This window comes from Triticum aestivum, chromosome 3D, assembly GCF_018294505.1.
Source record: "Triticum aestivum cultivar Chinese Spring chromosome 3D, IWGSC CS RefSeq v2.1, whole genome shotgun sequence".
Taxonomy (NCBI): Eukaryota; Viridiplantae; Streptophyta; class Magnoliopsida; order Poales; family Poaceae; genus Triticum; species Triticum aestivum.
Genome location: NC_057802.1, coordinates 517,627,423 through 517,639,240, shown reverse-complemented (window position 1 = coordinate 517,639,240; position 11,818 = coordinate 517,627,423).

The following is an 11,818-nucleotide window of genomic DNA, read 5'->3' as shown; positions in this document are numbered from 1 at the left end:
CGCCCAAAAAACGGCCCAGCCGCGCCCCCAGATCCTCGTTTTTCGCCGGTTTGGATCGAAATTATAACCGGCGGACCCAAACCGAACCCAACGCACCGGGGGTCGCCCGGGGGCACCGACTGAAGCGAAAAGGCGCGTGGGCCCGCGCTGTCGGTGACACCGGCCATTTTCCCCTTTCCCTCCATTTTCCCATTGCCAACCCCCTTCTCCCCCGCCGCTCCCGCCATTCTCCCCCGGATCCGCCCGCCATGCCGCCGAAGAAGTATGCGCCCCATCGCCTAGCCACCGATGCCGTCCAGCCAAAGCAGAGGAAGCCGAGGGCGCTGATGCCAAGGCCCCCGGGCTTGACGAACGCCGAGTGGAAGGCCGACGTTGATCGCCGGGCGACGGTCACCACCGATCGGCGGAACATGCTCAACATGAAGAAGGCCAGGGACGCGGCGGCGGAGCAGGTGGAGGCATCTCGTGCGGGGATGGCGAACCATCCGCCCCAACAGGCCGACCAGTGCCTGCAAGGCGCGTGGGGAAGTCAGCAGAGCGTCGCATCACCGGCCAACCTCTCGCCGTCACTGTGGGGGTACGCGCCCTCGCCTGGCTACGTCGACGGAGAAGCGCATGGCGGCTTCAACCCCAACATCACCTTCCCGCATTGCGCAGCACCGCGCGCGTCCCACCTGTTGGGGAACGTAGCAGAAATTCAAAAATTTCTACGCATCACCAAGATCAATCTATGGAGTAATCTAGCAACGAGGGGAAGGGGAGTGCATCTACATACCCTTGTAGATCGCGAGCGGAAGCGTTCAAGAAAACGGGGTTGATGGAGTCGTACTCGTCGTGATCCAAATCACCGATGATCCTAGCGCCGAACGGACGGCACCTCCGCGTTCAACACACGTACGGAGCAGCGACGTCTCCTCCTTCTTGATCCAGCAAGGGGGGAGGAGAGGTTGATGGAGATCCAGCAGCACGACGGCGTGGTGGTGGAAGTAGCGGGGATCCCGGTAGGGCTTCGCCAAGCACTAACGGGAGGGAGAGGGAGGCGCCAGGGGCTAGGATATTGCTGCCCTCCCTCCCCCACTATATATAGGGCCAAGGGAGAGGGGGGCGCAGCCTTGGCCCTTCCTCCAAGGAAGGGTGCGGCCAGGGAGGAGTCCTTCCTCCCCAAGGCACCTCGGAGGTGCCTTCCCCCTTTAGGACTCTCCCTTTTTCTTATCTCTTGGCGCATGGGCCTCTTGGGGCTGGTGCCCTTGGCCCATATAGGCCAAGGCGCACCCCCTACAGCCCATGTGCCCCCCCGGGGCTGGTGGACCCCCGGACCCCTTTCGGCACTCCCGGTACAATACCGATAAAGTGCGAAACTTTTCCGGCGACCAAAATAAGACTTTCCATATATAAATCTTTACCTCCGGACCATTCCGGAACTCCTCGTGACGTCCGGGATCTCATCCGGGACTCCGAACAACTTTTGGGTTACCGCATACTAATATCGCTATAACCCTAGCGTCACCGAACCTTAAGTGTGTAGACCCTACGGGTTCGGGAGACAGGCAGACATGACCGAGACGACTCTCCGGTCAATAACCAACAGCGGGATCTGGATACCCATGTTGGCTCCCACATGCTCCTCGATGATCTCATCGGATGAACCACGATGTCGAGGATTCAATCAATCCCGTATACAATTCCCTTTGTCTACCGGTATGTTACTTGCCCGAGATTCGATCGTCGGTATCCCTATACCTTGTTCAATCTCGTTACCGGCAAGTCTCTTTACTCGTTCCGTAACTCACATCATCCCGTGATCAACTCCTTGGTCACATTGTGCACATTATGATGATGTCCTACCGAGTGGGCCCAGAGATACCTCTATGTTTACACGGAGTGACAAATCCCAGTCTCGATTCGTGCCAACCCAACAGACACTTTCGGAGATACCCGTAGTGCACCTTTATAGCCACCCAGTTACGTTGTGACGTTTGGCACACCCAAAGCATTCCTACGGTATCCGGGAGTTGCACAATCTCATGGCCTAAGGAAATGATACTTGACATTAGAAAAGCTCTGAGCAAACGAACTACACGATCTTGTGCTAGGCTTAGGATTGGGTCTTGTCCATCACATCATTCTCCTAATGATGTGATCCCGTTATCAACGACATCCAATGTCCATGGTCAGGAAACCGTAACCATCTATTGATCAACGAGCTAGTCAACTAGAGGCTTACTAGGGACATGGTGTTGTCTATGTATCCACACATGTATCTGAGTTTCCTATCAATACAATTCTAGCATGGATAATAAACGATTATCATGAACAAGGAAATATAATAATAACCTATTTATTATTGCCTCTAGGGCATATTTCCAACAGTCTCCCACTTGCACTAGAGTCAATAATCTAGTTCACATCACCATGTGATTAACACTCACAGGTCACATCACCATGTGACCAACATCCAAAGAGTTTACTAGAGTCAACAATCTAGTTCACATCACTATGTGATTAACACTCAATGTGTTCTGGTTTGATCATGTTATGCTTGTGAGAGAGGTTATTAATCAACGGGTCTGAACCTTTCAGATCCGTGTGTGCTTTACGAATATCTATGTCATTTTGTGGATGCTACCACGCGCTATTTGGAGCCATTTCAAATAACTGCTCTACTATACGAATCCGGTTTACTACTCAGAGTCATCCAGATTAGTGTCAAAGTTTGCATCGACGTAACCCTTTACGACGAACTCCTTTTCACCTCCATAATCGAGAAAATTCCTTAGTCCACTAGGTACTAAGGATAAGTTCGACCGCTGTCATGTGATCCTTTCCCGGATCACTATTGTACCCTCTTGACCAACTCATGGCAAGGCACACTACATGTGCGGTACACAGCATAGCATACTGTAGAGCCTACGTCTAAAGCATAGGGGACGACCTTCGTCCTTTCTCTCTCTTCTGCTGTGGTCAGGTCTTGAGTCTTACTCAATACTCACACCTTGTAACACAGCCAAGAACTCCTTCTTTGCTGATCTATTTTGAACTCTTTCAAAATCATGTCAAGGTGTGCGTTCTTTGAAAGTATCATCAGGCGTCTTGATCTATCTCTATAGATCTTGATGCCCAATATGTAAGCAGCTTTATCCAGGTCTTCCTTTGAAAAACTCCTTTCAAACAACCCTTTATGCTTTCCAGAAATTTTACATCATTTCGGATCAACAATATGTCATTCACATATACTTATCAGAAATGTTGTAGCGCTCCCACTCACTTTATTGTAAATACAAGTTTCTAACAAACTTTGTATAAACCCAAAAACTTTGATCACTCCATCAAAGCGTATATTCTGACTCCGAGATGCTTGCTCTAGTCCATGGAAGGATCGCTGGAGCTAGCATACCTTTTAGCATCCTTAGGATCGACTAAACCTTTCTGATTGTATCACATACAACCTTTCCTTATGAAAACTGGTAAGGAAACTTGTTTTGACATCCATCTGCCAGATTTCATAAATGCAGCTAATGCTAACATGATTCCGACGGACTTAAGCATCGCTACGGATGAGAAAATCTCATCGTAGTCAACTCCTTGAACTCATGGAAATACTTTTTGCCACAAGTCGAGCTTCATAGACGGTAACATTACCGTCCACGTCCGTCTTCTTCTCAAAGATCCATTTATCTCGGATTTCATGGCTTCTAACCATTTGTCGGAATATGGGCCCACCATCGCTTCTCCATAGCTCGTAGGTTCAGTATTGTCCAACAACATGATATCTCAGACAGGATCACGTACCACTCTGAAGTAGCACGCATCCTCGTCGTCCTACGAGGTTTGGTAGTGACTTGATCCGAAGTTTCATGATCACTATCATAATCTTCCACTTCAATTGGTGTAGGTGCCACAGGAACAACTTCCTGTGCCCTGCTACACACTAGTTGAAGTGACGGTTCAAAAACCTTATCAAGTCTCCACCATCCTCCCACTCAATTCTTTCGAGAGAAACTTTTCCTCGAGAAAGGACTCGTTTCTAGAAGCAATTACTTTTGCTTCCAGATCTGAAATAGGAGGTATACCCAACCGTTTTGGGTATTCTTATGAAGATGTATTTATCCGCTTTGGGTTCGAGCTTATCAGCCTGAAACTTTTTCACATAAGCATCGCAGCCCCAAACTTTTAAGAAACGACAACTTAGGTTTCTCTAAACGGTGTCGTCTCAACGGAATTGCGTGGTGCCCCTTTTAAAGTGAATGCGCTTGTCTCTAATGCCTAACCCATAAACGATAGTGGTAATTCGATAAGAGACATCATGGTATACACCATATCCAATAGGGTGCAGTTATGATGTTCGGACACACCATCACACTATGGTGTTCCAGGCGGTATTACTTGTGAAACACTTTCCACAATGTCTTAATTGTGTGCCAAACTCGTAACTCAGATACTCATCTCTATGATCATATCACAGACATTTTATCCTCTTGTCACGACGATCTTCAACTTCACTCTGAAATTACTTGAACCTTTCAATAATTCAGACTTGTGTTTCATCAAGTAAATACACTCAACATCTACTCAAATCATCTGTGAAGTAAGAACATAACGATATCCACTGCATGCCTCAGCACTCATTGGACCGCATACATCAAAATGTATTACTTCCAATAAGTTGCTCTCTTGTTCCATCTTACTGAAAACGAGGCCTTTCAGTCATCTTGCCCATGTGGTAAGATTTGCATGTCTCAAGTGAGTCCAAACAATCCATCTGCATGGAGTTTCTTCATGCATATATACCAATAGACATGGTTCGCATGTCTCAATCTTTTCAAAACGAGTGAGTCCAAAGATCCATCTACATGGAGCTTCTTCATGCGTTCTATACCAATATGACTCAAATGGCAGTGCCACAAGTATGTGGAACTATCATTACTATTTTATATCTTTTGGCACGAACATGTATATCACTACGATCGAGATTCATTTTAGGTGCAAGACCATTGAAGATATTATTCAAATAAACAGAGTAACCATTATTCTCCTTAAATGAATAACCGTATTGCGATAAACATAATCCAATCATGCTCAACGCAAACACCAAATCTCGATGGTAGAGGGAGCATGCGATGCTTGATCACATCAACCTTGGAAACACTTCCAACACATATCGTCATCTCACCTTTAGCTAGTCTCCGTTTATTCCGCAGCTTTTATTTCGGGTTACTAACACTTAGCAACCGAACCGGTATCTAATACCCTGGTGCTGCTAGGAGTACTAGTAAAGTACACATTCATATAATGTATATCCAATATACTTCTGTCGACCTTGCCTGCCTTCTCATCTACCAAGTATCTAGGGTAGTACTACTTCAGTGACCGTTCCCCTCATTACAGAAGCACTTAGTCTTGGGTTTGGGTTCAACCTTGGGATTCTTCACTAGAGCAGCAAACGATTTGCTGTTTCATGAAGTATCCCTTTTGCCCTTGCCCTTCTAGAAACTAGTGGTTTTACTAACCTTCAACAATTGATGCTCCTTCTTGATTTCTACTTTCGCGGTGTCAAACATCGCGAATAGCTCAAGGATCATCATATCTATCCCTGATATGTTATAGTTCATCACGAAGCTCTACTAGCTTGGTGGCAGTGACTATGGAGAACCATCACTATCTCATCTGGGAGATTAACTCCCACTCGATTCAAGCGATTGTGGTACTCAGACAATCTGAGCACATGCTCAACGATTGAGCTTTTCTCCCTTAGTTTGCACGCTTAAGAAACTTGTCAGAGGTCTCATACCTCTTGACGTGGGCACTAGTCTGAAATCCCAATTTCAGTCTTCGGAACATCTCATATGTTCTGCGACGTTTCAAAAACGTCTTTGGTGCCACAATTCTAAACCGTTAGCATTACGCACTGAACTATCACGTAGTCAACAAAATGTGTATGTCAGATGTTTCGCAACATCTACAGACGACGCTGAGGTTCAGCACACCGAGCGGTGCATTAAGGACATAAGCCTTCCGTGTAGCAATGAGGACAATCCTCAGTTTACGGACCCAGTCCGCATAATTGCTACTACTGTTGGGAATCGTAGCATAATTTAAAATTTTCCTACGTTCACCAAGATGCATCTATGGAGTCTACTAGCAACGAGGGGAAGGGAGTGCATCTACATACCCTTGTAGATCGTGAGCGGAAGCGTTCCAATGAACGTGGATGACGGAGTCGTACTCGCCGTGATCCAAATCACCGATGACCGAGTGCCGAACGGACGGCACCTCCGCGTTCAACACACGTACGGTGCAGCGACGTCTCCTCCTTCTTGATCCAGCAAGGGGGAAGGAGAGGTTGATGGAGATCCAGCAGCACGACGGCGTGGTGGTGGATGTAGCGGGTCTCCGCAGGGCTACGCCGAGCTTCTACGAGAGAGAGAGAGGTGTTGCAGGGGAGGAGGGAGGCGCCCAAGGCTGTTGTGTGCTGCCCTCCCTCCCCCCCTTTATATAGGCCCCCTGGGGGGGCGCCGGCCCTGGAGATCAGATCCAAGGGGGGGGCGGCGGCCAAGTGGGGGGGAAGGGGTGCCTTGCCCCCCAAGGCAAGGGGGAACTCCCCCCCTAGGGTTCCCAACCCTAGGCGCAGGGGGGAGGCCCAAGGGGGGCGCCCCAGCCCACTAGGGGCTGGTTCCCTTCCACTTTCAGCCCACGGGGCCCTCCGGGACAGGTGGCCCCACCCGGTGGACCCCCGGGACCCTTCCGGTGGTCCCGGTACAATACCGATAACCCCCGAAACTTTCCCGGTGGCCGAAACTGGACTTCCTATATATAATTCTTCACCTCCGGACCATTCCGGAACCTCTCGTGACGTCCGGGATCTCATCCGGGACTCCGAACAACTTTCGGGTTTCCGCATACATATATCTCTACAACCCTAGCGTCACCGGACCTTAAGTGTGTAGACCCTACGGGTTCGGGAGACATGCAGACATGACCGAGACGCCTCTCCGGTCAATAACCAACAGCGGGATCTGGATACCCATGTTGGCTCCCACATGCTCCACGATGATCTCATCGGATGAACCACGGTGTCGAGGATTCAATCAATCCGTATGCAATTCCCTTTGTCAATCGGTATGTTACTTGCCCGAGATTCGATCGTCGGTATCCCAATACCTTGTTCAATCTCGTTACCGGCAAGTCTCTTTACTCGTACCGCAATGCATGATCCTGTGACTAACGCCTTAGTCACATTGAGCTCATTATGATGATGCATTACCGAGTGGGCCCAGAGATACCTCTCCGTCACACGGAGTGACAAATCCCAGTCTCAATCCGTGCCAACCCAACAGACACTTTCGGAGATACCCGTAATGCACCTTTATAGTCACCCAGTTACGTTGTGACGTTTGGCACACCCAAAGCACTCCTACGGTATCCGGGAGTTGCACGATCTCATGGTCTAAGGAAAAGATACTTGACATTGGAAAAGCTCTAGCAAACGAAACTACACGATCTTTTATGCTATGCTTAGGATTGGGTCTTGTCCATCACATCATTCTCCTAATGATGTGATCCCGTTATCAATGACATCCAATGTCCATAGTCAGGAAACCATGACTATCTGTTGATCAACGAGCTAGTCAACTAGAGGCTTACTAGGGACACGTTGTGGTCTATGTATTCACACATGTATTACGGTTTCCGGACAATACAATTATAGCATGAATAATAGACAATTACCATGAACAAAGAAATATAATAATAACCATTTATTATTGCCTCTAGGGCATATTTCCAACAGTCTCCCACTTGCACTAGAGTCAATAATCTAGTTACATTGTGATGAATCGAACACCCATTGCGTCCTGGTGTTGATCATGTTTTGCCCTAGGGAGAGGTTTAGTCAACGGATCTGCTACATTCAGGTCCGTGTGTACTTTACAAATATCTATGTCTCCATTTTGAACACTTTCACGAATGGAGTTAAAGCGACGCTTGATATGCCTGGTCTTCCTGTGAAACCTGGGCTCCTTCGCAAGGGCAATAGCTCCAGTGTTGTCACAGAAGAGAGTCATTGGGCCCGACGCATTGGGAATCACCCCTAGGTCGGTAATGAACTTCTTCATCCAGACTGCTTCCTGTGCTGCCTCCGAGGCTGCCATGTATTCCGCTTCACATGTAGATCCCGCCACGACGCTTTGCTTGCAACTGCACCAGCTTACTGCTCCTCTATTCAAAATATACACGTATCCGGTCTGTGACTTCGAGTCATCCAGATCTGTGTCGAAGCTAGCGTCGACGTAACCCTTTACGACGAGCTCTTCGTCACCTCCATAAACGAGAAACATATCCTTAGTCCTCTTCAGGTACTTCAGGATATTCTTGACCGCTGTCCAGTGTTCCTTGCCGGGATTACTTTGGTACCTTCCTACCAAACTTACGGCAAGGTTTACATCAGGTCTGGTAGACAGCATGGCATACATAATAGACCCTATGGTCGAGGCATAGGGGATGACACTCATCTCTTCTATATCTTCTGCCGTGGTCGGGCATTGAGCCGTGCTCAATTGCACACCTTGCAATACAGGCAAGAACCCCTTCTTGGACTGATCCATATTGAACTTCTTCAATATCTTGTCAAGGTATGTACTCTGTGAAAGACCAATGAGGCGTCTTGATCTATCTCTATAGATCTTGATGCCTAATATATAAGCAGCTTCTCCAAGGTCCTTCATTGAAAAACACTTATTCAAATAGGCCTTTATACTTTCCAAGAATTCTATATCATTTCCCATCAATAGTATGTCATCCACATATAATATGAGAAATGCTACAGAGCTCCCACTCACTTTCTTGTAAACACAGGCTTCTCCATAAGTCTGTGTAAACCCAAACGCTTTGATCATCTCATCAAGGCGAATGTTCCAACTCCGAGATGCTTGCACCAGCCCATAGATTGAGCGCTGGAGCTTGCATACTTTGTTAGCATTCTTAGGATCGACAAAACCTTCCGGCTGCATCATATACAACTCTTCCTTAAGGAAGCCGTTAAGGAATGCCGTTTTGACGTCCATCTGCCATATCTCATAATCATAGTATGCGGCAATTGCTAACATGATTCGGACGGACTTCAGCTTCGCTACGGGTGAGAAAGTCTCATCGTAGTCAACCCCTTGAACTTGTCGATAACCCTTAGCGACAAGTCGAGCTTTGTAGATGGTCACATTACCATCTGCGTCCGTCTTCTTCTTAAAGATCCATTTGTTTTCTATGGCTCGCCGCTCATCGGGCAAGTCTGTCAAAGTCCATACTTTGTTTTCATACATGGATTCTATCTCGGATTTCATGGCTTCTAGCCATTTGTCGGAATCCGGGCCCGCCATCGCTTCTTCATAGTTCGAAGGTTCACCGTTGTCTAACAACATGATTTCCAGGACAGGGTTGCCATACCACTCTGGTGCGGAACGTGTCCTTGTGGACCTACGAAGTTCAGTAACTTGATCCGAAGTTTCATGATCATCATCATTAACTTCTTCCCCAGTCGGTGTAGGCACCACAGGAACATTTTCCCGCGCTGCGCTACTTTCCGGTTCGGAAGGGGTGACTATCACCTCATCAAGTTCCACCTCCCACTCAATTCTTTCGAGAGAAACTCCTTCTCCAGAAAGGACCCGTTATTGGCAACGAAGATCTTGCCTTCGGATCTGAGGTAGAAGGTATACCCAATAGTTTCCTTAGGGTATCCTATGAAGACGCATTTTTCCGATTTGGGTTCGAGCTTTTCAGGTTGAAGTTTCTTGACATAAGCATCGCATCCCCAAACTTTTAGAAACGACAGCTTAGGTTTCTTCCCAAACCATAATTCATACGGTGTCGTCTCAACGGATTTCGACGGAGCCCTATTTAAAGTGAATGCGGCAGTCTCTAAAGCATAACCCCAAAATGAGAGCGGTAAATCGGTAAGAGACATCATAGATCGCACCATATCCAATAGAGTGCGATTACGACGTTCGGACACACCATTTCTCTGAGGTGTTCCAGGCGGCGTGAGTTGTGAAACTATTCCACATTTCCTTAAGTGTGCACCAAACTCGTGACTTAAATATTCTCCACCACGATCTGATCGTAGGAATTTTATTTTCCTGTCACGTTGATTCTCAACTTCACTCTGAAATTCCTTGAACTTTTCAAAGGTTTCAGACTTGTGTTTCATTAGGTAGACATACCCATATCTACTTAAATCATCAGTGAGAGTGAGAACATAACGATATCCTCCGCGAGCCTCAACACTCATTGGACCACACACATCGGTATGTATGATTTCCAATAAGTTGGTTGCTCGCTCCATTGTTCCGGAGAACGGAGTCTTGGTCATCTTACCCATGAGGCATGGTTCGCACGTGTCAAATGATTCGTAATCAAGAGACTCCAAAAGTCCATCTGCATGGAGCTTCTTCATGCGCTTGACACCAATGTGACCAAGGCGGCAGTGCCACAAGTATGTGGGACTATCGTTATCAACTTTACATCTTTTGGTATTCACACTATGAACATGTGTAACATCACGTTCGAGATTCATCAAAAATAAACCATTGACCAGCGGGGCATGACCATAAAACATATCTCTCAAATAAATAGAACAACCATTATTCTCAGATTTAAATGAGTAGCCATCTCGAATTAAACGAGATCCAAATACAATGTTCATGCTCAAAGCTGGCACTAAATAACAATTATTGAGGTTTAAAACTAATCCCGTGGGTAGATGCAGAGGTAGCATGCCAACGGCGATCACATCGACCTTGGAACCATTCCCGACGCGCATCGTCACCTCGTCCTTTGCCAGTCTCCGTTTATTCCGTAGTTCCTGCTTTGAGTTACAAATATGAGCAACCGCACCGGTATCAAATACCCAGGAGCTACTACGAGTACTGGTAAGGTACACATCAATTACTTGTATATCACATATACCTTGGGTGTTGCCGGCCTTCTTCTTGTCCGCTAAGTATTTGGGGCAGTTCCGCTTCCAGTGACCACTTCCCTTGCAATAAAAGCACTCAGTCTCGGGCTTGGTTCCATTCTTTGACTTCTTCCCGGTAACTGGCTTACCGGGCGCGGCAACTCCCTTGCCGTCCTTCTTGAAGTTCTTCTTACCCTTGCCCTTCTTGAACTTAGTGGTTTTATTCACCATCAACACTTGATGTTCTTTTCTGATCTCTACCTCAGCTGATTTCAGCATTGAATATACCTCGAGAATGGTCTTTTCCATCCCCTGCATATTGTAGTTCATCACAAAGCTCTTGTAGCTTGGTGGAAGCAACTGGAGGATTCTGTCAATGACCGCGTCATTCGGGAGATTAACTCCCAGCTGAGACAAGCGGTTGTGCAACCCAGACATTCTGAGTATGTGCTCACTAACAGAACTGTTCTCCTCCATTTTACAACTGAAGAACTTGTCGGAGACATCATATCTCTCGACCCGGGCATGAGCTTGAAAAACCAGTTTCAGCTCCTCGAACATCTCATATGCTCCATGTTTCTCAAAACGCTTTTGGAGACCCGGTTCTAAGCTGTAAAGCATGCCGCACTGAACGAGGGAGTAATCATCAGCACGCTGCTGCCAAGCGTTCATAACGTCTTGGTTCTCAGGGATTGGTGCTTCACCTAGCGGTGCTTCTAGGACATAATCTTTCTTGGCTGCTATGAGGATGATCCTCAGGTTCCGGACCCAGTCCGTATAGTTGCTGCCATCATCTTTCAGCTTGGTTTTCTCTAGGAACGCGTTGAAATTGAGGACAACGTGGGCCATTTGATCTACAATACATAGTGTAAA